Source organism: Chiloscyllium plagiosum, unplaced genomic scaffold, assembly GCF_037043375.1.
Source record: "Chiloscyllium plagiosum isolate Xiang-an unplaced genomic scaffold, Cpla_swu_hap1 HiC_scaffold_40, whole genome shotgun sequence".
Lineage (NCBI taxonomy): Eukaryota > Metazoa > Chordata > Chondrichthyes > Orectolobiformes > Hemiscylliidae > Chiloscyllium > Chiloscyllium plagiosum.
The window spans coordinates 6,828,293-6,851,743 of record NW_028270178.1 but is presented as its reverse complement, the minus strand read 5'-3'; the positions used below and the strand labels follow the sequence as shown (position 1 = coordinate 6,851,743).

The window sequence follows — 23,451 nt, the reverse complement described above, 5'->3', positions numbered from 1 at the left end:
AGTGCGCGAGACAGGGACAGAGAGAGAGAGTGTCAGAGACAAAAGGGACACAGAGAGAGAGTGTCAGAGACACAGGGACAGAGAGAGAGTGTGTCAGAGACACAGGAACAGAGAGAGAGAGAGATAGAGACAGGGACAGAGAGAGAGAGAGTGTCAGAGACAAAAGGGACAGAGAGAGAGAGTGTCAGAGACAGGGACAGAAAGAGAAATAGAGTGTCAGAGACAGGGACAGAGAGAGAGAGAATGAGTATCAGAGACGCAAGAAAAGAGAGAGAGAGTGTCAGAGATACAGGAAAAGAGAGAGAGAGAGTGTCAGAGACAGGGACAGAGAAAGAGACAGTGTCAGAGTCACAGGGACAGAGAGAGAGAGTGTGTCAGAGACACAGAGATAGAGAGAGAGAATGTGTCAGAGACACAGGGACAGAGAGAGAGAGAGAGAGTAAGAGGCACAGGGACAGAGAGAGAGAGTGTCGGAGACAGGGACAGAGAGAGAGAGAGAGAGTGTCAGAGACAGGGATGAGAGAGTCAGAGACAGAGGGACAGAGAGAGAAAGACTGCCCGAGACAGGGACAGAGAGAGAGAGTGTCAGAGACACAGGAACAGAGAGAGAGAGAGAGATATAGAGACAGGGACAGAGAGAGGGAGTGTGTCAGAGACAAAAGGGACAGAGAGAGAGAGTGTCAGAGACACAGGGACAGAGAGAGAGTGTGTCAGAGACACAGGGACAGAAAGAGAGTGTGTCAGAGACAGGGAGAGAAAGAGAGAGAATGAGTGTCAGAGACGCAAGAAAAGAGAGAGAGAGTGTCAGAGACACAGGAAAAGAGAGAGAGTGTCAGAGACAGGGACAGAGAAAGAGACAGTGTCAGAGTCACAGGGACAGAGAGAGAGAGAGTGTCAGAGACACAGGGATAGATAGAGAAAGAGTGTCCGAGACAGGGTCAGAGAGAGAGAGAGTGTCAGAGACACAGGGATAGAGTGAGAGAGTGTGTCAGAGACACAGGGATAGAGAGAGAGAATGTGTCAGAGACACAGGGACAGAGAGAGAGAGAGAGAGTAAGAGACACAGGGACAGAGAGAGAGAGTGTCGGAGACACAGGAAAAGAGAAAAAGAGAGAGAATGTCAGACACAGGGACAGAGAGAGAGAGTGTCAGAGACGCAGGAAAAGAGAGAGAGAGAGTGTCAGAGACAGGGACAGAGAGAGAGAGTGTGCCAGAGACACAGTGATAGAGAGAGAGAGTGTCAGAGACAGGGACAGAGAGAGAGAGTGTGCCAGAGACACAGGGATAGAGAGAGAGAGTTAGAGTGTCAGTGACAGGGACAGAGAGAGAGAGAGTGTCAGAGACAGGAATAGAGAGAGTCGGAAACACAGGGACAGGGAGAAGTGTGTGTGTCAGAGACACGGGTATAGAGAGAGAGAGAGTGCGCGAGACAGGGACAGAGAGAGAGAGTGTCAGAGACAAAAGGGACACAGAGAGAGAGTGTCAGAGACACAGGGACAGAGAGAGAGTGTGTCAGAGACACAGGAACAGAGAGAGAGAGAGATAGAGACAGGAACAGAGAGAGAGAGAGTGTCAGAGACAAAAGGGACAGAGAGAGAGAGTGTCAGAGACAGGGACAGAAAGAGAAATAGAGTGTCAGAGACAGGGACAGAGAGAGAGAGAATGAGTGTCAGAGACGCAAGAAAAGACAGAGAGAGTGTCAGAGATACAGGAAAAGAGAGAGAGAGAGTGTCAGAGACAGGGACAGAGAAAGAGACAGTGTCAGAGTCACAGGGACAGAGAGAGAGAGTGTGTCAGAGACACAGAGATAGAGAGAGAGAATGTGTCAGAGACACAGGGACAGAGAGAGAGAGAGAGAGAGTAAGAGGCACAGGGACAGAGAGAGAGAGTGTCGGAGACAGGGACAGAGAGAGAGAGTGTCACAGACAGGGACAGAGAGAGAGAGTGTCAGAGACTCAGGGACAGAGAGAGAGTGTCAGAGACTCAGGGACAGAGAGAGAGTGTCAGAGATGCAGGGACAGAGAGAGAGAGTGTGTCAGAGACACTGGGACAGAGAGAGAGAGTGACAGGGACAGAGAGAGAGAGAGTGTGTCAGAGACGCAGGGACAGAGAGAGAGAGAGTGTCAGAGACACAGGAAAAGAGAGACAGAGTATCAGAGACACAGGAAAAGAGAGAGAGTGAGAGACAGTGTCAGAGACAGTGACAGAGAGAATGAGTTTCAGAGACACTGAGACAGAGAGAGAGAGAGAGTGTCAGAGACAGGGACAGAGAGAGAGAGACAGAGGGAGAGAGAGAGAGAGTGTCAGAGACCAAAGGGACAGAGAGAGACAGAGCGAGAGTGTCAGAGACACAGGGATAGAAAGAGAGAGAGTGTCAGCGACACAGGGACAGAGAGAGAGAGAATGTCTGAGACAGGGACAGAAAGAGAGATCGAGAGTCAGAGACACAGGGACAGAGATATAGAGTGTCGGAGACACAGGGATGGAGTCAGAGAGAGTGTCAGAGAAACAGGGACAGAGAGAGAGAGTGTCAGGGACACAGGGATAGAGAGAGAGAGTGTCAGAGACAGGGACAGAGAGAGAGAGTGTCGGAGACACAGGGATAGAGAGAGTGTCAGACACAGGAAAAGAGAGAGAGAGTGTCAGAGACAGGGACAGAGAAAGAGACAGTGTCAGAGACACAGGGACAGAGAGAGAGAGTGTCAGACAGGGACAGAGAGAGAGAGTGTGTGTGTCAGAGACAGGGACAGAGAGAGAGTGTCAGAGACGCAGGGAGAGAGAGAGAGAGAGAGTGTCAGAGACACAGGGATAGAGATAGAGAGAGAGCGAGAGTCTGAGACACAGGGATAGAGAGAGAGTGTCCGAGACAGGGTCAGAGAGAGAGAGAGAGAGAGAGTGTCAGAGACACAGGGAAAGAGAGAGAGAATGCGTCAGAGACACAGGGACAGAAAGAGAGAGAGAGAGAGAGTAAGGGACACAGGGACAGAGAGAGAGAGTGTCGGAGACACATGGACAGAGAAAGAGAGAGTGTCAGAGACAGGGACAGAGAGAGCGTTTGTCAGAGACACAGGGACAGAGAGACAGAGAGAGTGTCGGAGACAGGGATAGAGAGAGAGAGAGTGTCAGAGACACAGGGACAGTGAGAGAGTGTGTCAGAGACACAGGGACGGAGAGAGAGAGTGTGTCAGAGACAGGGACAGAGAGAGAGAGAGTGTCGGAGACAGGGATAGAGAGAGAGAGAGTGTCGGAGACACAGGGACAGAGAGAGAGTGTCAGAGACACAGAGACAGAGAGAGTATCAGAGACACAGGAAAAGAGAAAAAGAGAGAGAATGTCAGAGACAGGGACAGAGAGAGAGAGTGTGCCAGAGACACAGTGATAGAGAGAGAGAGTTAGAGTGTCAGTGACAGGGACAGAGAGAGAGAGAGAGTGTGTCAGAGACACAGGGATAGAGAGAGAGAGTGTCAGAGACACAGGGACAGAGCGAGAGAGAGTGTCAGAGACAGGGACAGAAAGAGAGATAGAGTGTCAGAGACAGGGACAGAGAGAGAGAGAATGAGTGTCAGAGACGCAAGAAAAGAGAGAGAGAGTGTCAGAGACACAGGAAAAGAGAGAGAGAGTGTCAGAGACAGGGACAGAGAAAGAGACAGTGTCAGAGTCACAGGGACAGAGAGAGAGAGAGTGTGTCAGAGACAGGGTCAGAGAGAGAGAGAGAGTGTCAGAGACACAGGGATAGAGTGAGAGAGTGTGTCAGAGACACAGGGATAGAGAGAGAGAATGTGTCAGAGACACAGGGACAGAGAGAGAGAGAGAGAGAGAGTAAGAGACACAGGGACAGAGAGAGAGAGTGTCAGAGACTCAGGGACAGAGAGAGAGAGTGTCAGAGACTCAGGGACAGAGAGAGAGAGAGTGTCAGAGACAGGGACAGAGAGAGCGTGTATCAGAGATGCAGGGACAGAGAGAGAGAGTGTGTCAGAGACACTGGGACAGAGAGAGAGAGAGTGTCAGAGACAGGGACAGAGAGAGAGAGAGAGAGTGTGTCAGAGACGCAGGGACAGAGAGAGAGAGAGTGTCAGAGACACAGGAAAAGAGAGAAAGAGTATCAGAGACACAGGAAAAGAGAGAGAGTGAGAGACAGTGTCAGAGACAGTGACAGAGAGAATGCGTTTCAGAGACACAGGGACAGAGAGAGAGAGAGTGTGTCAGAGAAACAGGGAGAGAGAGAGACTGTCAGAGACACCGAGACAGAGAGTGAGAGTGTCAGAGACAGGGACAGAGAGAGAGAGACAGAGGGAGAGAGAGAGAGAGTGTCAGAGACCAAAGGGACAGAGAGAGACAGAGCGAGAGTGTCAGAGACACAGGGATAGAAAGAGAGAGAGTGTCAGCGACACAGGGACAGAGAGAGAGAGAATGTCTGAGACAGGGACAGAAAGAGAGATAGAGAGTCAGAGACACAGAGACAGAGATATAGAGTGTCGGAGACACAGGGATGGAGTCAGAGAGAGTGTCAGAGATACAGGGACAGAGAGAGAGTGTCAGGGACACAGGGATAGAGAGAGAGAGTGTCAGAGACACAGGGACAGAGAGAGAGAGAGTGTCAGAGACACAGGGATAGAGAGAGAGAGTGTCAGAGACACAGGGACGGAGAGAGAGAGAGTGTCAGAGACAGGGACAGAGAGAGAGAGTGTCGGAGACACAGGGATAGAGAGAGAGTGTCAGAGACACAGGGACAGAGAGAGAGAGTGTCAGAGATACAGGAAAAGAGAGAGAGAGAGAGAGAGTAAGAGACACAGGGACAGAGAGAGAGAGTGTCAGAGACTCAGGGACAGAGAGAGAGAGAGAGTGTCAGAGACACAGGGACAGAGAGAGAGAGTGTCAGAGACACAGGGACAGAGAGAGAGAGAGTGTCAGAGACACAGGGATAGAGAGAGAGAGTGTCAGAGACACAGGGACGGAGAGAGAGAGAGTGTCAGAGACAGGGACAGAGAGAGAGAGTGTCGGAGACACAGGGATAGAGAGAGAGTGTCAGAGACACAGGGACAGAGAGAGAGAGAGTGTCAGAGATACAGGAAAAGAGAGAGAGAGAGAGAGAGTAAGAGACACAGGGACAGAGAGAGAGAGTGTCAGAGACTCAGGGACAGAGAGAGAGAGAGAGTGTCAGAGACACAGGGACAGAGAGAGAGAGTGTCAGAGACACAGGGACAGAGAGAGAGAGTGTCAGAGATACAGGGATAGAGAGAGAGAGAGTGTCAGAGATACAGGGATAGAGAGAGAGAGAGTGTCAGAGACACGGGGATAGAGAGAGAGAGTGTCAGAGACACAGGGACGGAGGGAGAGAGAGTGTCAGAGACAGGGACAGAGAGAGAGTATCAGAGACACAGGGATATATATAGAGAGAGAGAGTGTCAGAGACACAGGAAAAGAGAGAGAGAGAGAGAGTGTCAGAGACACAGGGACAGAGAGAGAGAGAGTGTGTGTCAGAGACAGGGACAGAGAGAGAGTATCAGAGACACAGGGATATAGAGAGAGAGAGAGAGTGTCAGAGACAGGGACAGAGAGAGAGAATGTCAGAGACACAGGGACAGAGAGAGTGTCAGAGACAGGGACAGAGAGAGAGAGTGTCAGAGACGCAGGAAAAGTGAGAGAGAGTGTCAGAGACACAGGAAAAGAGAGAGAGAGTGTCAGAGACAGGGACAGAGAGAGAGAGAGTGTGTGTCAGAGACAGGGACAGAGAGAGAGTATCAGAGACACAGGGATATAGAGAGAGAGAGAGAGAGTGTCAGAGACACAGGAAAAGAGAGAGAGAGTGTCAGAGACACAGGGACAGAGAGAGAGAGAGTGTGTGTCAGAGACAGGGACAGAGAGAGAGTATCAGAGACACAGGGATATAGAGAGAGAGAGAGTGTGTCAGAGACACAGGGATAGAGATAGAGAGAGAGAGAGAGAGAGAGAGAGTGTCTGAGACACAGGGATAGAGAGAGAGTGTCCAAGACAGGGTCAGAGAGAGAGAGAGAGAGAGAGAGTGTGTCAGAGACACAGGGAAAGAGAGAGAGAATGCGTCAGAGACACAGGGACAGAAAGAGAGAGAGAGTAAGAGACACAGGGACAGAGAGAGAGAGTGTTGGAGACACATGGACAGAGAAAGAGAGAGTGTCAGAGACTCAGGGACAGAGAGAGAGAGAGAGTGTCAGAGACAGGGACAGAGAGAGCGTTTGTCAGAGACACAGGGACAGAAAGAGAGAGAGAGAGAGTAAGAGACACAGGGACAGAGAGAGAGAGTGTTGGAGACACATGGACAGAGAAAGAGAGAGTGTCCGAGACAGGGACAGAGAGAGAGAGATTGTCAGAGACACAGGGACAGTGAGAAGGTGTGTCAGAGACAGGGACAGAGACAGAGAGAGAGTGTCGGAGACACAGGGACAGAGAGAGAGAGAGTGTCAGAGACAGGGACAGAGAGAGAGAGTGTCGGAGACACAGGGACAGAGAGAGAGAGAGTGTCAGGGACACAGGGACAGAGAGAGAGAGAGAGTGTCAGAGATACAGGGACAGAGAGAGAGAGAGAGTGTCAGAGATACAGGGATAGAGAGAGAGTGTCAGAGACACAGGGACAGAGAGAGAGAGAGAGTGTCAGAGATACAGGGACAGAGAGAGAGAGAGAGTGTCAGAGATACAGGGACAGAGAGAGAGTGTCAGAGACACAGGGACAGAGAGAGAGTGTCAGAGACACAGGGACAGAGAGAGAGAGAGAGTGTCAGAGATACAGGGACAGAGAGAGAGAGAGTGTCAGAGATACAGGGATAGAGAGAGAGTGTCAGAGACACAGGGACAGAGAGAGAGAGAGAGTGTCAGAGATACAGGGACAGAGAGAGAGAGAGAGTGTCAGAGATACAGGGATAGAGAGAGAGTGTCAGAGACACAGGGACAGAGAGAGAGAGAGAGTGTCAGAGATACAGGGACAGAGAGAGAGTGTCAGAGACACAGGGACAGAGAGAGAGTGTCAGAGACACAGGGACAGAGAGAGAGAGTGTCAGAGATACAGGGACAGAGAGAGAGTGTCAGAGACACAGGGACAGAGAGAGAGAGAGAGTGTCAGAGATACAGGGACAGAGAGAGAGTGTCAGAGACACAGGGACAGAGAGAGAGAGAGTGTCAGAGATACAGGGACAGAGAGAGAGTGTCAGAGACACAGGGACAGAGAGAGAGTGTCAGAGACACAGGGACAGAGAGAGAGAGTGTCAGAGATACAGGGACAGAGAGAGAGTGTCAGAGACACAGGGACAGAGAGAGAGTGTCAGAGACAGGGACAGAGAGAGAGAGTGTCAGAGACACAGGGACAGAGAGAGAGAGAGTTAGAGTGTGTCAGAGACAGGAACAGAGAGAGAGAGAGATAGAGACAGGGACAGAGAGAGAGAGAGTGTCAGAGACACAGGGATAGAGAGAGAGAGAGAGAGTGTCAGAAACACTGGGACAGAGAGAGAGAGAGAGTGTGTGTCAGAGACAGGAACAGAGAGAGAGAGAGATAGAGACAGGGACAGAGAGAGAGAGAGTGTCAGAGACACAGGGACAGAGAGAGAGAGTGTCAGAGACAGGGACAGAGAGAGAGAGAGAGAGAGTGTCAGAGACACAGGGATAGAGAGAGAGAGTGTCAGAGACACAAGAAAAGAGAGAGAGAGAGTTAGAGTGTCAGTGACAGGGACAGAGAGAGAGAGAGAGTGTGTCAGAGACAGGAACAGAGAGAGAGAGAGATAGAGACAGGGACAGAGAGAGAGAGAGAGTGTCAGAGACACAGGGATAGAGAGAGTGTCAGATACACAGGGACAGAGAGAGAGAGTGTCAGAGACAGGGACAGAAAGAGAGATAGAGTGTCAGAGACACAGGGACAGAGAGAGAAAGAGAGAGTGTCAGAAACACTGGGACAGAGAGTGTGTCAGAGACAGGGACAGAGAGAGAGAGAATGAGTGTCAGAGACATAGGAAAAGAGAGAGAGAGTGTCAGAGACACAAGAAAAGAGAGAGAGAGTGTCAGAGACAGGGACAGAGAAAGAGACAGTGTCAAAGACACAGGGACAGAGAGAGAGAGAGTCAGAGACACAGGGATAGATAGAGAAAGAGTGTCTGAGACAGGGTCAGAGAGAGAGAGAGAGAGAGTGTCAGAGACACAGGGATAGAGAGAGAGAGAGAGAGAGAGAGAGTAAGAGACACAGGGACAGAGAGAGAGAGTGTCGGAGACAGGGACAGAGAGAGAGATTGTCAGAGACAGGAACAGAGAGAGAGAGTGTCAGAGACACAGGGACAGAGAGAGAGAGTGTCGGAGACAGGGACAGAGAGAGAGATTGTCAGAGACAGGGACAGAGAGAGAGAGTGTCAGAGACAGGGACAGAGAGAGAGAGAGAGAGTGTCAGAGACACAGGGATAGAGAGAGTGAGTATGTCAGAGACACAGGGAAAGAGGGAGAGAATGTGTCAGAGACACAGGGACAGAGAGAGAGAGATAGAGTAAGAGACACAGGGACAGAGAGAGAGAGTGTCGGAGACACAGGGACAGAGAGAGAGAGATAGAGTAAGAGACACAGGGACAGAGAGAGAGAGTGTGTCAGAGACACAGAGACAGAGAGAGAGTGTCAGAGACAGGGACAGAGAGAGAGAGTGTCAGAGACACAGGGACAGAGAGAGAGAGTGTCAGAGACACAGAGACAGAGAGACCGAGAGAGAATGTCAGAGACAGGGACAGAGAGAGAGACAGTGTCAGAGACACAGGGACAGAGAGAGAGAGAGTGTCAGAGACACAGGGATAGAGAGAGAGAGAGAGTGTGTCAGAGACAGGGACTGAAAGAGAGTGTCAGAGACACAAGGACAGAGAGAGAGAGAGTGTGTCAGAGACAGGGACAGAGAGAGAGAGAGAGAGTGTCAGAGACACAGGGATAGAGAGAGAGTGTCAGAGACAGGGATAGAGAGAGATGTCAGAGACAGGGACAGACAGAGAGAGTGTGTGTGTGTCAGAGACAGAGACAGAGAGAGAGATAGTGTCAGAGACACGGGGATAGAGAGAGAGAGAGAGAGAGAAAGAGAGAGTGAAAGTGTCAGAGACACAGGGATGGAGAGAGAGAGTGTCAGAGATACAGGGACAGCGAGAGAGAGAGTGTCAGAGACACAGGGATGGAGAGAGAGTGTGTCAGAGACACAGGGACAGAGAGAGAGATTGTCAGAGACACAGGGACAGAGAGAGAGAGTGTCTGAGACACAGGGACAGAGAGAGAGATTGTCAGAGACACAGGGATGGAGAGAGAGAGAGAGAGAGAGTAAGAGACACAGGGACAGAGAGAGAGAGTGTCAGAGACTCAGGGACAGAGAGAGAGAGAGTGTCAGAGACAGGGACAGAGAGAGAGAGTGTCAGAGACACAGGGACAGAGAGAGAGAGTGTCAGAGACACAGGGACAGAGAGAGAGAGTGTCAGAGACAGGGACAGAGAGAGAGAGTGTCAGAGACACAGGGACAGAGAGAGAGAGAGAGTGTCAGAGACAGGGACAGAGAGAGAGAGTGTCAGAGACACAGGGATGGAGAGAGAGAGGGAGAGTGTCAGAGACAGGGACAGAGAGAGATTGTCAGAGACACAGGGACAGAGAGAGAGAGTGTCAGAGATACAGGGACAGAGAGAGAGAGTGTCAGAGACAGGGACAGAGAGAGAGAGTGTCAGAGACAGGGACAGAGAGAGAGAGAGTCAGAGACACAGGGACAGAGAGATTGTCAGAGACACAGGGACAGAGAGAGAGAGTGTCAGAGATACAGGGACAGAGAGAGAGAGAGTGTCAGAGATACAGGGACAGGGAGAGAGAGAGTCAGAGACACAGGGCTGGAGAGAGAGTGTGTCAGAGATACAGGGACAGAGAGAGAGTGTGTCAGAGACACAGGGACAGAGAGAGAGAGAGTGTCAGAGATACAGGGACAGGGAGAGAGAGAGTCAGAGACACAGGGCTGGAGAGAGAGTGTGTCAGAGATACAGGGACAGAAAGAGAGTGTGTCAGAGACATAGGGATAGAGAGAGAGAGATTGTTAGAGACACAGGGACAGAGAGAGAGTGTCAGAGACACAGGGATGGAGAGAGAGAGTGTCAGAGACACAGGGATAGAGAGAGAGAGATTGTTAGAGACACAGGGACAGAGAGAGAGTGTCAGAGACACAGGGATGGAGAGACAGTGTGTCAGAGATACAGGGACAGAGAGAGAGAGTGTCAGAGATACAGGGAGAGAGAGAGAGAGATTGTTAGAGACACAGGGACAGAGAGAGAGTGTCGGAGACACATGGACAGAGAGAGAGAGAGTGTCAGAGATACAGGGACAGAGAGAGAGTGTCAGAGACACAGGGACAGAGAGAGAGTATTTGAGACACAGGGACAGAGAGAGAGAGAGTGTCAGAGATACAGGGACAGAGAGAGAGTGTCAGAGACACAGGGACAGAGAGAGAGTGTCAGAGATACAGGGACAGAGAGAGAGTGTCAGAGACACAGGGACAGAGAGAGAGTGTCAGAGACAGGGACAGAGAGAGAGAGTGTGCCAGAGACACAGGGACAGAGAGAGAGAGAGTTAGAGTGTGTCAGAGACAGGAACAGAGAGAGAGAGAGATAGAGACAGGGACAGAGAGAGAGAGAGTGTCAGAGACACAGGGATAGAGAGAGAGAGAGAGAGTGTCAGAAACACTGGGACAGAGAGAGAGAGAGAGAGAGTGTCAGAGACAGGAACAGAGAGAGAGAGAGATAGAGACAGGGACAGAGAGAGAGAGAGTGTCAGAGACACAGGGACAGAGAGAGAGAGTGTCAGAGACAGGGACAGAGAGAGAGAGAGAGAGTGTCAGAGACACAGGGATAGAGAGAGAGAGTGTCAGAGACACAAGAAAAGAGAGAGAGAGAGTTAGAGTGTCAGTGACAGGGACAGAGAGAGAGAGAGAGAGTGTGTCAGAGACAGGAACAGAGAGAGAGAGAGATAGAGACAGGGACAGAGAGAGAGAGAGTGTCAGAGACACAGGGATAGAGAGAGTGTCAGATACACAGGGACAGAGAGAGAGAGTGTCAGAGACAGGGACAGAAAGAGAGATAGAGTGTCAGAGACACAGGGACAGAGAGAGAAAGAGAGAGTGTCAGAAACACTGGGACAGAGAGTGTGTCAGAGACAGGGACAGAGAGAGAGAGAATGAGTGTCAGAGACATAGGAAAAGAGAGAGAGAGTGTCAGAGACACAGGGACAGAGAGAGAGAGTGTGTCAGAGACACAGAGACAGAGAGACAGAGAGAGAGTGTCAGAGACACAGGGACAGAGAGAGAGTGTCAGAGACACAGGGATGGAGAGAGAGAGGGAGAGTGTCAGAGACAGGGACAGAGAGAGATTGTCAGAGACACAGGGACAGAGAGAGAGAGTGTCAGAGATACAGGGACAGAGAGAGAGAGTGTCAGAGACAGGGACAGAGAGAGAGAGTGTCAGAGACAGGGACAGAGAGAGAGAGAGTCAGAGACACAGGGACAGAGAGATTGTCAGAGACACAGGGAAAGAGAGAGAGAGTGTCAGAGATACAGGGACAGAGAGAGAGAGTGTCAGAGATACAGGGACAGGGAGAGAGAGAGTCAGAGACACAGGGCTGGAGAGAGAGTGTGTCAGAGATACAGGGACAGAGAGAGAGTGTGTCAGAGACACAGGGACACAGAGAGAGAGTGTCAGAGATACAGGGACAGAGAGAGAGAGAGTGTCAGAGATACAGGGACAGGGAGAGAGAGAGTCAGAGACACAGGGCTGGAGAGAGAGTGTGTCAGAGATACAGGGACAGAGAGAGAGTGTGTCAGAGACATAGGGATAGAAAGAGAGAGATTGTTAGAGACACAGGGACAGAGAGAGAGTGTCAGAGACACAGGGACGGAGAGAGAGAGTGTCAGAGACACAGGGATAGAGAGAGAGAGATTGTTAGAGACACAGGGACAGAGAGAGAGTGTGTCAGAGATACAGGGACAGAGAGAGAGAGTGTCAGAGATACAGGGAGAGAGAGAGAGAGATTGTTAGAGACACAGGGACAGAGAGAGAGTGTCGGAGACACATGGACAGAGAGAGAGAGAGTGTCAGAGATACAGGGACAGAGAGAGAGTGTCAGAGACACAGGGACAGAGAGAGAGTGTCAGAGATACAGGGACAGAGAGAGAGTGTCAGAGACACAGGGACAGAGAGAGAGTGTCAGAGACAGGGACAGAGAGAGAGAGTGTGCCAGAGACACAGGGACAGAGAGAGAGAGAGTTAGAGTGTGTCAGAGACAGGAACAGAGAGAGAGAGAGATAGAGACAGGGACAGAGAGAGAGAGAGTGTCAGAGACACAGGGATAGAGAGAGAGAGAGAGAGAGTGTCAGAAACACTGGGACAGAGAGAGAGAGAGAGATAGAGACAGGGACAGAGAGAGAGAGAGTGTCAGAGACACAGGGACAGAGAGAGAGAGTGTCAGAGACAGGGACAGAGAGAGAGAGAGAGAGTGTCAGAGACACAGGGATAGAGAGAGAGAGTGTCAGAGACACAAGAAAAGAGAGAGAGAGAGTTAGAGTGTCAGTGACAGGGACAGAGAGAGAGAGAGAGAGTGTGTGTCAGAGACAGGAACAGAGGGAGAGAGAGATAGAGACAGGGACAGAGAGAGAGAGAGTGTCAGAGACACAGGGATAGAGAGAGTGTCAGATACACAGGGACAGAGAGAGAGAGTGTCAGAGACAGGGACAGAAAGAGAGATAGAGTGTCAGAGACACAGGGACAGAGAGAGAAAGAGAGAGTGTCAGAAACACTGGGACAGAGAGTGTGTCAGAGACAGGGACAGAGAGAGAGAGAATGAGTGTCAGAGACATAGGAAAAGAGAGAGAGAGTGTCAGAGACACAAGAAAAGAGAGAGAGAGTGTCAGAGACAGGGACAGAGAAAGAGACAGTGTCAAAGACACAGGGACAGAGAGAGAGAGAGTCAGAGACACAGGGATAGATAGAGAGAGAGTGTCAGAGATACAGGGATAGAGAGAGAGAGAGAGAGTAAGAGACACAGGGACAGAGAGAGAGAGTGTCGGAGACAGGGACACAGAGAGAGATTGTCAGAGACAGGGACAGAGAGAGAGAGAGAGAGTGTCAGAGACACAGGGACAGAGAGAGTGAGTATGTCAGAGACACAGGGAAAGAGGGAGAGAATGTGTCAGAGACACAGGGACAGAGAGAGAGAGATAGAGTAAGAGACACAGGGACAGAGAGAGAGAGTGTCGGAGACACAGGGACAGAGAGAGAGAGAGTGTGTCAGAGACGCAGGGACAGAGAGACAGAGAGAGAGTGTCAGAGACACAGGGACAGAGAGAGAGAGAGAGTGTCAGAGACACAGAGACAGAGAGACCGAGAGAGAGTGTCAGAGACAGGGATAGAGAGAGAGACAGTGTCAGAGACACAGGGACAGAGAGAGAGAGAGTGTCAGAGACACAGGGATAGAGAGAGAGAGAGAGTGTGTCAGAGACAGGGACTGAAAGAGAGTGTCAGAGACACAAGGACAGAGAGAGAGAGAGTGTGTCAGAGACAGGGACAGAGAGAGAGAGAGTGTCAGAGACACAGGGATAGAGAGAGAGTGTCAGAGACAGGGATAGAGAGAGATGTCAGAGACAGGGACAGACAGAGAGAGTGTGTGTGTGTCAGAGACAGAGACAGAGAGAGAGATAGTGTCAGAGACACGGGGATAGAGAGAGAGAGAGAGAGAAAGAGAGAGTGAAAGTGTCAGAGACACAGGGATGGAGAGAGAGAGTGTCAGAGATACAGGGACAGCGAGAGAGAGAGAGTGTCAGAGACACAGGGAAGGAGTGAGAGTGTGTCAGAGACACAGGGACAGAGAGAGAGAGTGTCTGAGACACAGGGACAGAGAGAGAGATTGTCAGAGACACAGGGATGGAGAGAGAGAGAGAGAGAGAGTAAGAGACACAGGGACAGAGAGAGAGAGTGTCAGAGACAGGGACAGAGAGAGAGAGAGAGAGTGTCAGAGACAGGGACAGAGAGAGAGAGTGTCAGAGACACAGGGACAGAGAGAGAGAGATAGAGTAAGAGACACAGGGACAGAGAGAGAGAGTGTGTCAGAGACACAGAGACAGAGAGACAGAGAGAGAGTGTCAGAGACACAGGGACAGAGAGAGAGTGTCAGAGACACAGGGATGGAGAGAGAGAGGGAGAGTGTCAGAGACAGGGACAGAGAGAGATTGTCAGAGACACAGGGACAGAGAGAGAGAGTGTCAGAGACAGGGACAGAGAGAGAGAGTGTCAGAGACAGGGACAGAGAGAGAGAGAGTCAGAGACACAGGGACAGAGAGATTGTCAGAGACACAGGGACAGAGAGAGAGAGTGTCAGAGATACAGGGACAGAGAGAGAGAGAGTGTCAGAGATACAGGGACAGGGAGAGAGAGAGTCAGAGACACAGGGCTGGAGAGAGAGTGTGTCAGAGATACAGGGACAGAGAGAGAGTGTGTCAGAGATACAGGGACAGAGAGAGAGTGTGTCAGAGACACAGGGACAGAGAGAGAGAGTGTCAGAGACACAGGGATGGAGAGAGAGAGTGTAGGAGACACAGGGATAGAGAGAGAGAGATTGTTAGAGACACAGGGGCAGAGAGAGAGAGTGTCAGAGACACAGGGATAGAGAGAGAGAGGGAGAGTGTCAGAGACAGGGACAGAGAGAGATTGTCAGAGACACAGGGACAGAGAGAGAGAGAGTCAGAGACACAGGGACAGAGAGAGAGTGTCAGAGACACAGGGATAGAGAGAGAGAGGGAGAGTGTCAGAGACAGGGACAGAGAGAGATTGTCAGAGACACAGGGACAGAGAGAGAGAGAGTCAGAGACACAGGGACAGAGAGAGAGTGTCAGAGACACAGGGATAGAGAGAGAGAGGGAGAGTGTCAGAGACAGGGACAGAGAGAGAGTGTCAGAGACACAGGGACAGAGAGAGAGAGTGTCAGAGATACAGGGACAGAGAGAGAGAGAGTGACAGAGAGAGATTGTCAGAGACACAGGGACAGAGAGAGAGAGTGTCAGAGATACAGGGACAGAGAGAGAGAGAGTGTCAGAGACAGGGACAGAGAGAGAGAGTGCCAGAGACAGGGACAGAGAGAGAGAGAGTCAGAGACACAGGGACAGAGAGAGAGTGTCAGAGACACAGGGATAGAGAGAGAGAGATTGTTAGAGACACAGGGGCAGAGAGAGAGAGTGTCAGAGACACAGGGACAGAGAGAGAGATTGTCAGAGACGCAGGGACAGAGAGAGAGAGATTGTCAGAGACACAGGGACAGAGAGAGAGAGTGTCAGAGATACAGGGACAGAGAGAGAGAGAGTGTCAGAGATACAGGGATAGAGAGAGAGAGAGTGTCAGAGATACAGGGACAGGGAGAGAGAGTGTCAGAGACACAGGGACAGAGAGAGAGTGTCAGAGATACAGGGATGGAGAGAGAGAGAGAGTGTCAGAGACACAGGGACAGAGAGAGAGAGTGTCAGAGACACAGGGACAGAGAGAGAGTGTCAGAGACACAGGGATGGAGAGAGAGAGAGATTGTTAGAGACACAGGGACAGAGAGAGAGAGTGTCGGAGACACAGGGACAGAGAGAGAGAGAGTGTGTCAGAGACACAGAGACAGAGAGAGAGTGTCAGAGACAGGGACAGAGAGAGAGAGATTGTTAGAGACACAGGGACAGAGAGAGAGTGTCAGAGACACAGGGACAGAGAGAGAGAGTGTCAGAGATACAGGGACAGAGAGAGAGAGTGTCAGAGACAGGGACAGAGAGAGAGAGAGTCAGAGACACAGGGACAGAGAGAGTGTCAGAGACACAGGGATAGAGAGAGAGAGATTGTTAGAGACACAGGGACAGAGAGAGAGAGAGTGTCAAAGATACAGGGATAGAGAGAGAGTGTCAGAGATACAGGGACAGGGAGAGAGATTGTCAGAGACACAGGGACAGAGAGAGAGAGTGTCAGAGATACAGGGACAGAGAGAGAGAGAGTGTCAAAGATACAGGGATAGAGAGAGAGAGTGTCAGAGATACAGGGACAGGGAGAGAGAGAGTCAGAGACACAGGGCTGGAGAGAGAGTGTGTCAGAGATACAGGGACAGAGAGAGAGAGTGTCAGAGATACAGAATAGAGAGAGAGAGTGTCAGAGACACAGGGACAGAGAGAGAGTGTCAGAGACACAGGGATAGAGAGAGAGAGATTGTTAGAGACACAGGGACAGAGAGAGAGTGTCAGAGACACAGGGATGGAGAGACAGTGTGTCAGAGATACAGGGACAGAGAGAGAGAGATTGTCAGAGACACAGGGACAGAGAGAGAGAGTGTCAGAGACACAGGGACAGAGAGAGAGTGTCAGAGACACAGGGATAGAGAGAGAGAGATTGTTAGACACACAGGGACAGAGAGAGAGAGTGTCAGAGACACAGGGACAGAGAGAGAGAGAGTGTCAGAGACACAGGGATAGAGAGAGAGAGATTGTTAGACACACAGGGACAGAGAGAGAGTGTCAGAGACACAGGGATGGAGAGAGAGAGGGAGAGTGCCAGAGACAGGGACAGAGAGAGATTGTCAGAGACACAGGGACAGAGAGAGAGAGTGTCAGAGATACAGGGACAGAGAGAGAGAGTGTCAAAGATACAGGGATAGAGAGAGAGAGAGTGTCAGAGATACAGGGACAGGGAGAGAGAGAGTCAGAGACACAGGGCTGGAGAGACAGTGTGTCAGAGATACAGGGACAGAGAGAGAGAGTGTGTCAGAGACACAGAGACAGACAGAGAGTGTCAGAGACAGGGACAGAGAGAGAGAGATTGTTAGAGACACAGGGACAGAGAGAGAGTGTCAGAGACACAGGGATGGAGAGAGAGAGGGAGAGTGTCAGAGACAGGGACAGAGAGAGATTGTCAGAGACACAGGGACAGAGAGAGAGAGTGTCAGAGATACAGGGACAGAGAGAGAGAGTGTCAGAGACAGGGACAGAGAGAGAGAGAGTCAGAAACACAGGGACAGAGAGAGTGTCAGAGACACAGGGATAGAGAGAGAGAGATTGTTAGAGACACAGGGGCAGAGAGAGAGAGTGTCAGAGACACAGGGACAGAGAGAGAGAGATTGTCAGAGACACAGGGACAGAGAGAGAGAGTGTCAGAGATACAGGGACAGAGAGAGAGAGAGTGTCAAAGATACAGGGATAGAGAGAGAGAGAGTGTCAAAGATACAGGGACAGGGAGAGAGATTGTCAGAGACACAGGGACAGAGAGAGAGAGTGTCAGAGATACAGGGACAGAGAGAGAGAGAGTGTCAAAGATACAGGGATAGAGAGAGAGAGAGTGTCAGAGATACAGGGACAGGGAGAGAGAGAGTCAGAGACACAGGGCTGGAGAGAGAGTGTGTCAGAGATACAGGGACAGAGAGAGAGAGTGTCAGAGATACAGGGATAGAGAGAGAGAGAGAGTGTCAGAGACACAGGGACAGAGAGAGAGAGTGTCAGAGACACAGGGATAGAGAGAGAGAGATTGTTAGAGACACAGGGACAGAGAGAGAGAGTGTCAGAGACACAGGGATGGAGAGAGAGAGAGTGTCAGAGATACAGGGACAGAGAGAGAGAGATTGTTAGAGACACAGGGACAGAGAGAGACTGTCAGAGACACAGGGATGGAGAGAGAGAGTGTCAGAGACACAGGGATAGAGAGAGAGAGATTGTTAGAGACACAGGGACACAGAGAGAGTGTCAGAGACACAGGGACAGAGAGAGAGAGAGTGTCAGAGACACAGGGATGGAGTGAGAGTGTGTCCGAGATACAGGGACAGAGAGAGAGAGTGACAGAGATACAGGGACGGAGAGAGAGAGTGTCAGAGACACAGGGATAGAGAGAGAGAGATTGTTAGAGACACAGGGACAGAGAGAGAGTGTCAGAGACACAGGGATGGAGAGAGAGTGTCAGAGACACAGGGACAGAGAGAGAGAGTGTCAGAGATACAGGGACAGAGAGAGAGAGAGTGTCAGAGATACAGGGATAGAGAGAGAGAGAGTGTCAGAGATACAGGGACAGGGAGAGAGAGTGTCAGAGACACAGGGACAGAGAGAGAGTGTCAGAGACACAGGGATGGAGAGAGAGAGAGAGTGTCAGAGACACAGGGACAGAGAGAGAGAGTGTCAGAGACACAGGGACAGAGAGAGAGTGTCAGAGACACAGGGATGGAGAGAGAGAGTGTCAGAGACACAGGGATGGAGAGAGAGAGAGATTGTTAGAGACACAGGGACAGAGAGAGAGAGATAGAGTAAGAGACACAGGGACAGAGAGAGAGAGTGTCGGAGACACAGGGACAGAGAGAGAGAGAGTGTGTCAGAGACGCAGGGACAGAGAGAGAGAGTGTGTCAGAGACACAGAGACAGAGAGAGAGTGTCAGAGACAGGGACAGAGAGAGAGAGATTGTTAGAGACACAGGGACAGAGAGAGAGTGTCAGAGACACAGGGACAGAGAGAGAGAGTGTCAGAGATACAGGGACAGAGAGAGAGAGTGTCAGAGACAGGGACAGAGAGAGAGAGTGTCAGAGACAGGGACAGAGAGAGAGAGAGTCAGAGACACAGGGACAGAGAGAGTGTCAGAGACACAGGGATAGAGAGAGAGAGATTGTTAGAGACACAGGGACAGAGAGAGAGAGTGTCAGAGATACAGGGACAGAGAGAGAGAGAGTGTCAAAGATACAGGGATAGAGAGAGAGAGAGTGTCAAAGATACAGGGATAGAGAGAGAGTGTCAGAGATACAGGGACAGGGAGAGAGATTGTCAGAGGCACAGGGACAGAGAGAGAGAGTGTCAGAGATACAGGGACAGAGAGAGAGAGAGTGTCAAAGATACAGGGATAGAGAGAGAGAGTGTCAGAGATACAGGGACAGGGAGAGAGAGAGTCAGAGACACAGGGCTGGAGAGAGAGTGTGTCAGAGATACAGGGACAGAGAGAGAGAGTGTCAGAGATACAGAATAGAGAGAGAGAGTGTCAGAGACACAGGGACAGAGAGAGAGTGTCAGAGACACAGGGATAGAGAGAGAGAGATTGTTAGAGACACAGGGACAGAGAGAGAGTGTCAGAGACACAGGGATGGAGAGACAGTGTGTCAGAGATACAGGGACAGAGAGAGAGAGATTGTCAGAGACACAGGGACAGAGAGAGAGAGAGTGTCAGAGACACAGGGATAGAGAGAGAGAGATTGTTAGACACACAGGGACAGAGAGAGAGAGTGTCAGAGACACAGGGACAGAGAGAGAGAGAGTGTCAGAGACACAGGGATAGAGAGAGAGAGATTGTTAGACACACAGGGACAGAGAGAGAGTGTCAGAGACACAGGGATGGAGAGAGAGAGGGAGAGTGTCAGAGACAGGGACAGAGAGAGATTGTCAGAGACACAGGGACAGAGAGAGAGAGTGTCAGAGATACAGGGACAGAGAGAGAGAGAGTGTCAAAGATACAGGGATAGAGAGAGAGAGAGTGTCAGAGATACAGGGACAGGGAGAGAGAGAGTCAGAGACACAGGGCTGGAGAGACAGTGTGTCAGAGATACAGGGACAGAGAGAGAGTGTCAGAGACAGGGACAGAGAGAGAGAGATTGTTAGAGACACAGGGACAGAGAGAGAGTGTCAGAGACACAGGGATGGAGAGAGAGAGGGAGAGTGTCAGAGACAGGGACAGAGAGAGATTGTCAGAGACACAGGGACAGAGAGAGAGAGATTGTCAGAGACACAGGGACAGAGAGAGAGAGTGTCAGAGATACAGGGACAGAGAGAGAGAGTGTCAGAGACAGGGACAGAGAGAGAAAGAGTCAGAAACACAGGGACAGAGAGAGTGTCAGAGACACAGGGATAGAGAGAGAGAGATTGTTAGAGACACAGGGGCAGAGAGAGAGAGTGTCAGAGACACAGGGACAGAGAGAGAGAGATTGTCAGAGACACAGGGACAGAGAGAGAGAGTGTCAGAGATACAGGGACAGAGAGAGAGAGAGTGTCAAAGATACAGGGATAGAGAGAGAGAGAGAGTGTCAAAGATACAGGGACAGGGAGAGAGATTGTCAGAGACACAGGGACAGAGAGAGAGAGTGTCAGAGATACAGGGACAGAGAGAGAGAGAGTGTCAAAGATACAGGGATAGAGAGAGAGAGAGTGTCAGAGATACAGGGACAGGGAGAGAGAGAGTCAGAGACACAGGGCTGGAGAGAGAGTGTGTCAGAGATACAGGGACAGAGAGAGAGAGTGTCAGAGATACAGGGATAGAGAGAGAGAGAGAGTGTCAGAGACACAGGGACAGAGAGAGAGAGTGTCAGAGACACAGGGATAGAGAGAGAGAGATTGTTAGAGACACAGGGACAGAGAGAGAGTGTCAGAGACACAGGGAGAGAGAGAGAGAGATTGTTAGAGACACAGGGACAGAGAGAGACTGTCAGAGACACAGGGATGGAGAGAGAGAGTGTCAGAGACACAGGGATAGAGAGAGAGAGATTGTTAGAGACACAGGGACACAGAGAGAGTGTCAGAGACACAGGGACAGAGAGAGAGAGAGTGTCAGAGACACAGGGATGGAGAGAGAGTGTGTCCGAGATACAGGGACAGAGAGAGAGAGTGACAGAGATACAGGGACGGAGAGAGAGAGTGTCAGAGACACAGGGATAGAGAGAGAGTGTCAGAGACACAGGGATGGAGAGAGAGTGTCAGAGACACAGGGACAGAGAGAGAGAGTGTCAGAGATACAGGGACAGAGAGAGAGAGAGTGTCAGAGACAGGGACAGAGAGAGAGAGTGTCAGATACAGGGACAGAGAGAGAGAGAGTCAGAGACACAGGTACAGAGAGAGAGTGTCAGAGACACAGGGATAGAGAGAGAGAGATTGTTAGAGACACAGGGGCAGAGAGAGAGAGTGTCAGAGACACAGGGACAGAGAGAGAGATTGTCAGAGACGCAGGGACAGAGAGAGAGAGAGTCAGAGACACAGGTACAGAGAGAGAGTGTCAGAGACACAGGGATAGAGAGAGAGTGATTGTTAGAGACACAGGGACAGAGAGAGAGTGTCAGAGACACAGGGATGGAGAGAGAGTGTCAGAGACACAGGGACAGAGAGAGAGAGTGTCAGAGATACAGGGACAGAGAGAGAGAGAGTGTCAGAGACAGGGACAGAGAGAGAGAGTGTCAGATACAGGGACAGAGAGAGAGAGAGTCAGAGACACAGGTACAGAGAGAGAGTGTCAGAGACACAGGGATAGAGAGAGAGAGATTGTTAGAGACACAGGGGCAGAGAGAGAGAGTGTCAGAGACACAGGGACAGAGAGAGAGATTGTCAGAGACGCAGGGACAGAGAGAGAGAGATTGTCAGAGACACAGGGACAGAGAGAGAGAGTGTCAGAGATACAGGGACAGAGAGAGTGAGAGTGTCAGAGATACAGGGATAGAGAGAGAGAGAGTGTCAGAGATACAGGGACAGGGAGAGAGAGAGTCAGAGACACAGGGACAGAGAGAGAGTGTCAGAGACACAGGGATGGAGAGAGAGAGAGAGTGTCAGAGACACAGGGACAGAGAGAGAGAGTGTCAGAGACACAGGGATAGAGAGAGAGAGTGTCAGAGACACAGGGATAGAGAGAGAGAGAGTGTCAGAGACACAGGGACAGAGAAAGAGATTGTTAGAGACACAGGGACAGAGAGAGAGTGTCAGAGACACAGGAATGGAGAGAGAGAGTGTCAGAGACACAGGAATGGAGAGAGAGAGTGTCAGAGACACAGGGATGGAGAGAGAGTGCGTGTGTGAGTGTCCCACAGAGACAGAGACTGTATGTGGAAGTTGCAGGAATCCTCACCTCGTGACGCAATGACAGAGGGTGAGGCAATATGACAGTGAGACTTTGACAGCCACTGGAATGATAACCAGCCGACTCCCCCACCTGACTGCTGTGAGTAGCTGATGAAATCCCAGTGAGGGCGTGTTCACCTCACAGAACCAGCATGTCTTCCCGCCCAACAACCTGGCTTTGGATTCAGAAGCTGGGAGAGAACATGTGCTGGGACAGAGCCCTCAACTCTCTCTTTCTCCCTCTCACCCACACATGGAGCAGTTTCCCCAGTCTTCAGACCCTTTCAAAAGCACACACTTATCGAGTGGAAAGGTAGGGAAGTCTGCAGGGATAGACTTCAGTCTGACAAACGCACACACACACTCACTCATACACACACACTCACTCACACTCACACTCACTCACACTCACACACTCACACAGACTCATACACACTCACACACACACACAGACTCATACACACACACAGACTCATACACACACACACTCATACACACACTCATACACACACACACACTCATACACACACACACTTGTATTTATTCATCCAGACAGACACACAGTGAGACAAACACCAAAAGAGAGATACAAAATGAGACACAAAGAGAGAGACAGAGAGAAAGACAAAGGGAGACACAGAGTGGAAAGCACACACACACACACACACACAGAGACACACACAGACACATACAAAGAGAGAGACACAGAGAGAGAGACACACACAGAGGCAGAGACAGACACACACTTACACACTCACAGAGACACATACACAGAGACACAGAGAGAGACAGACAGAAGAGAGACACACACACATACACAGAGACACAGAGAGAGACACACACATACACACACAGAGACAGACAGAGAGAGACACACACAGAGACAGAGAGAGAGAGAGACACACACAGACACATACAAAGAGAGAGACACAGAGAGAGACACACACACAGAGGCAGAGAGAGACACACACTCACAGAGACAGACCGAGAGAGAAGCACACACACAGAGACACACACATACAAAGAAAGAGGGACACAGAGGAGAGAGAGAGGCAGACAGAGTGAGACACAGAAAGAAAGAGACAGAGACAAAAACACAGGCAGAGAAAAACAGAGAGAAAGAAAGAGATACAGAAGAGAGAGGGCGAGGGAGGAGAGAAAGAGACTCACCAAGAGGGACAGAGACACAGAGAAGGAGAGACAGAGAGAGACCCAGCGAGAGAGAGACGCTGAAAGAGGGAGAGAGCTCACACAAAGGGACAGACACCCAGAGAGATCCCACACCCGGCTGGGGTTATAAAAGTTCTGGCCAAGTGAGTGGAGGTGCCAATCCCACCCCAGCTCATTGATCTCACTCTTCACCCGGGAATCAGCTTACCCTGAACTGCAGCCTGGGATTGCTGAGCCTCTGGCAGCTCCGGACCGAGCACTTACCCTCTTTCCAAAGCCGGCTCCGGGGTTTCCTGTATAAGGAGAGACTGGTCCGAACCCTCACAACACGTGGCACTCGGTAACTTGACACAGTGTGAGAGAGAGAGAGAGAGCGATTTCCTGCACTGGCTCACTCTCTCGCTCTCTCTCTGTGCAGTTTGGTCCCTTCCCA

The 23,451-nt window shown here is 50.9% G+C and overlaps 1 protein-coding gene across 2 annotated transcripts in view; it reads right to left on the bottom strand.

Moving 5' to 3' along the window:
• Positions 1-23,348, bottom strand: part of slc43a1b (solute carrier family 43 member 1b) — a 131,351-nt gene extending 108,003 nt beyond the window's left edge. Inside the window, exon 1 of one of the 2 annotated variants that reach the window (XM_087981746.1) lies at positions 23,283-23,348. The gene's annotated coding sequence lies outside the window, so the exon portion shown is untranslated. Of the gene's footprint in view, positions 1-23,226 lie in introns of both variants that reach the window. The other variant, XM_087981745.1, reaches the window with a different exon arrangement.
• Between the last annotated feature and the right edge of the window lie 103 nt (positions 23,349-23,451).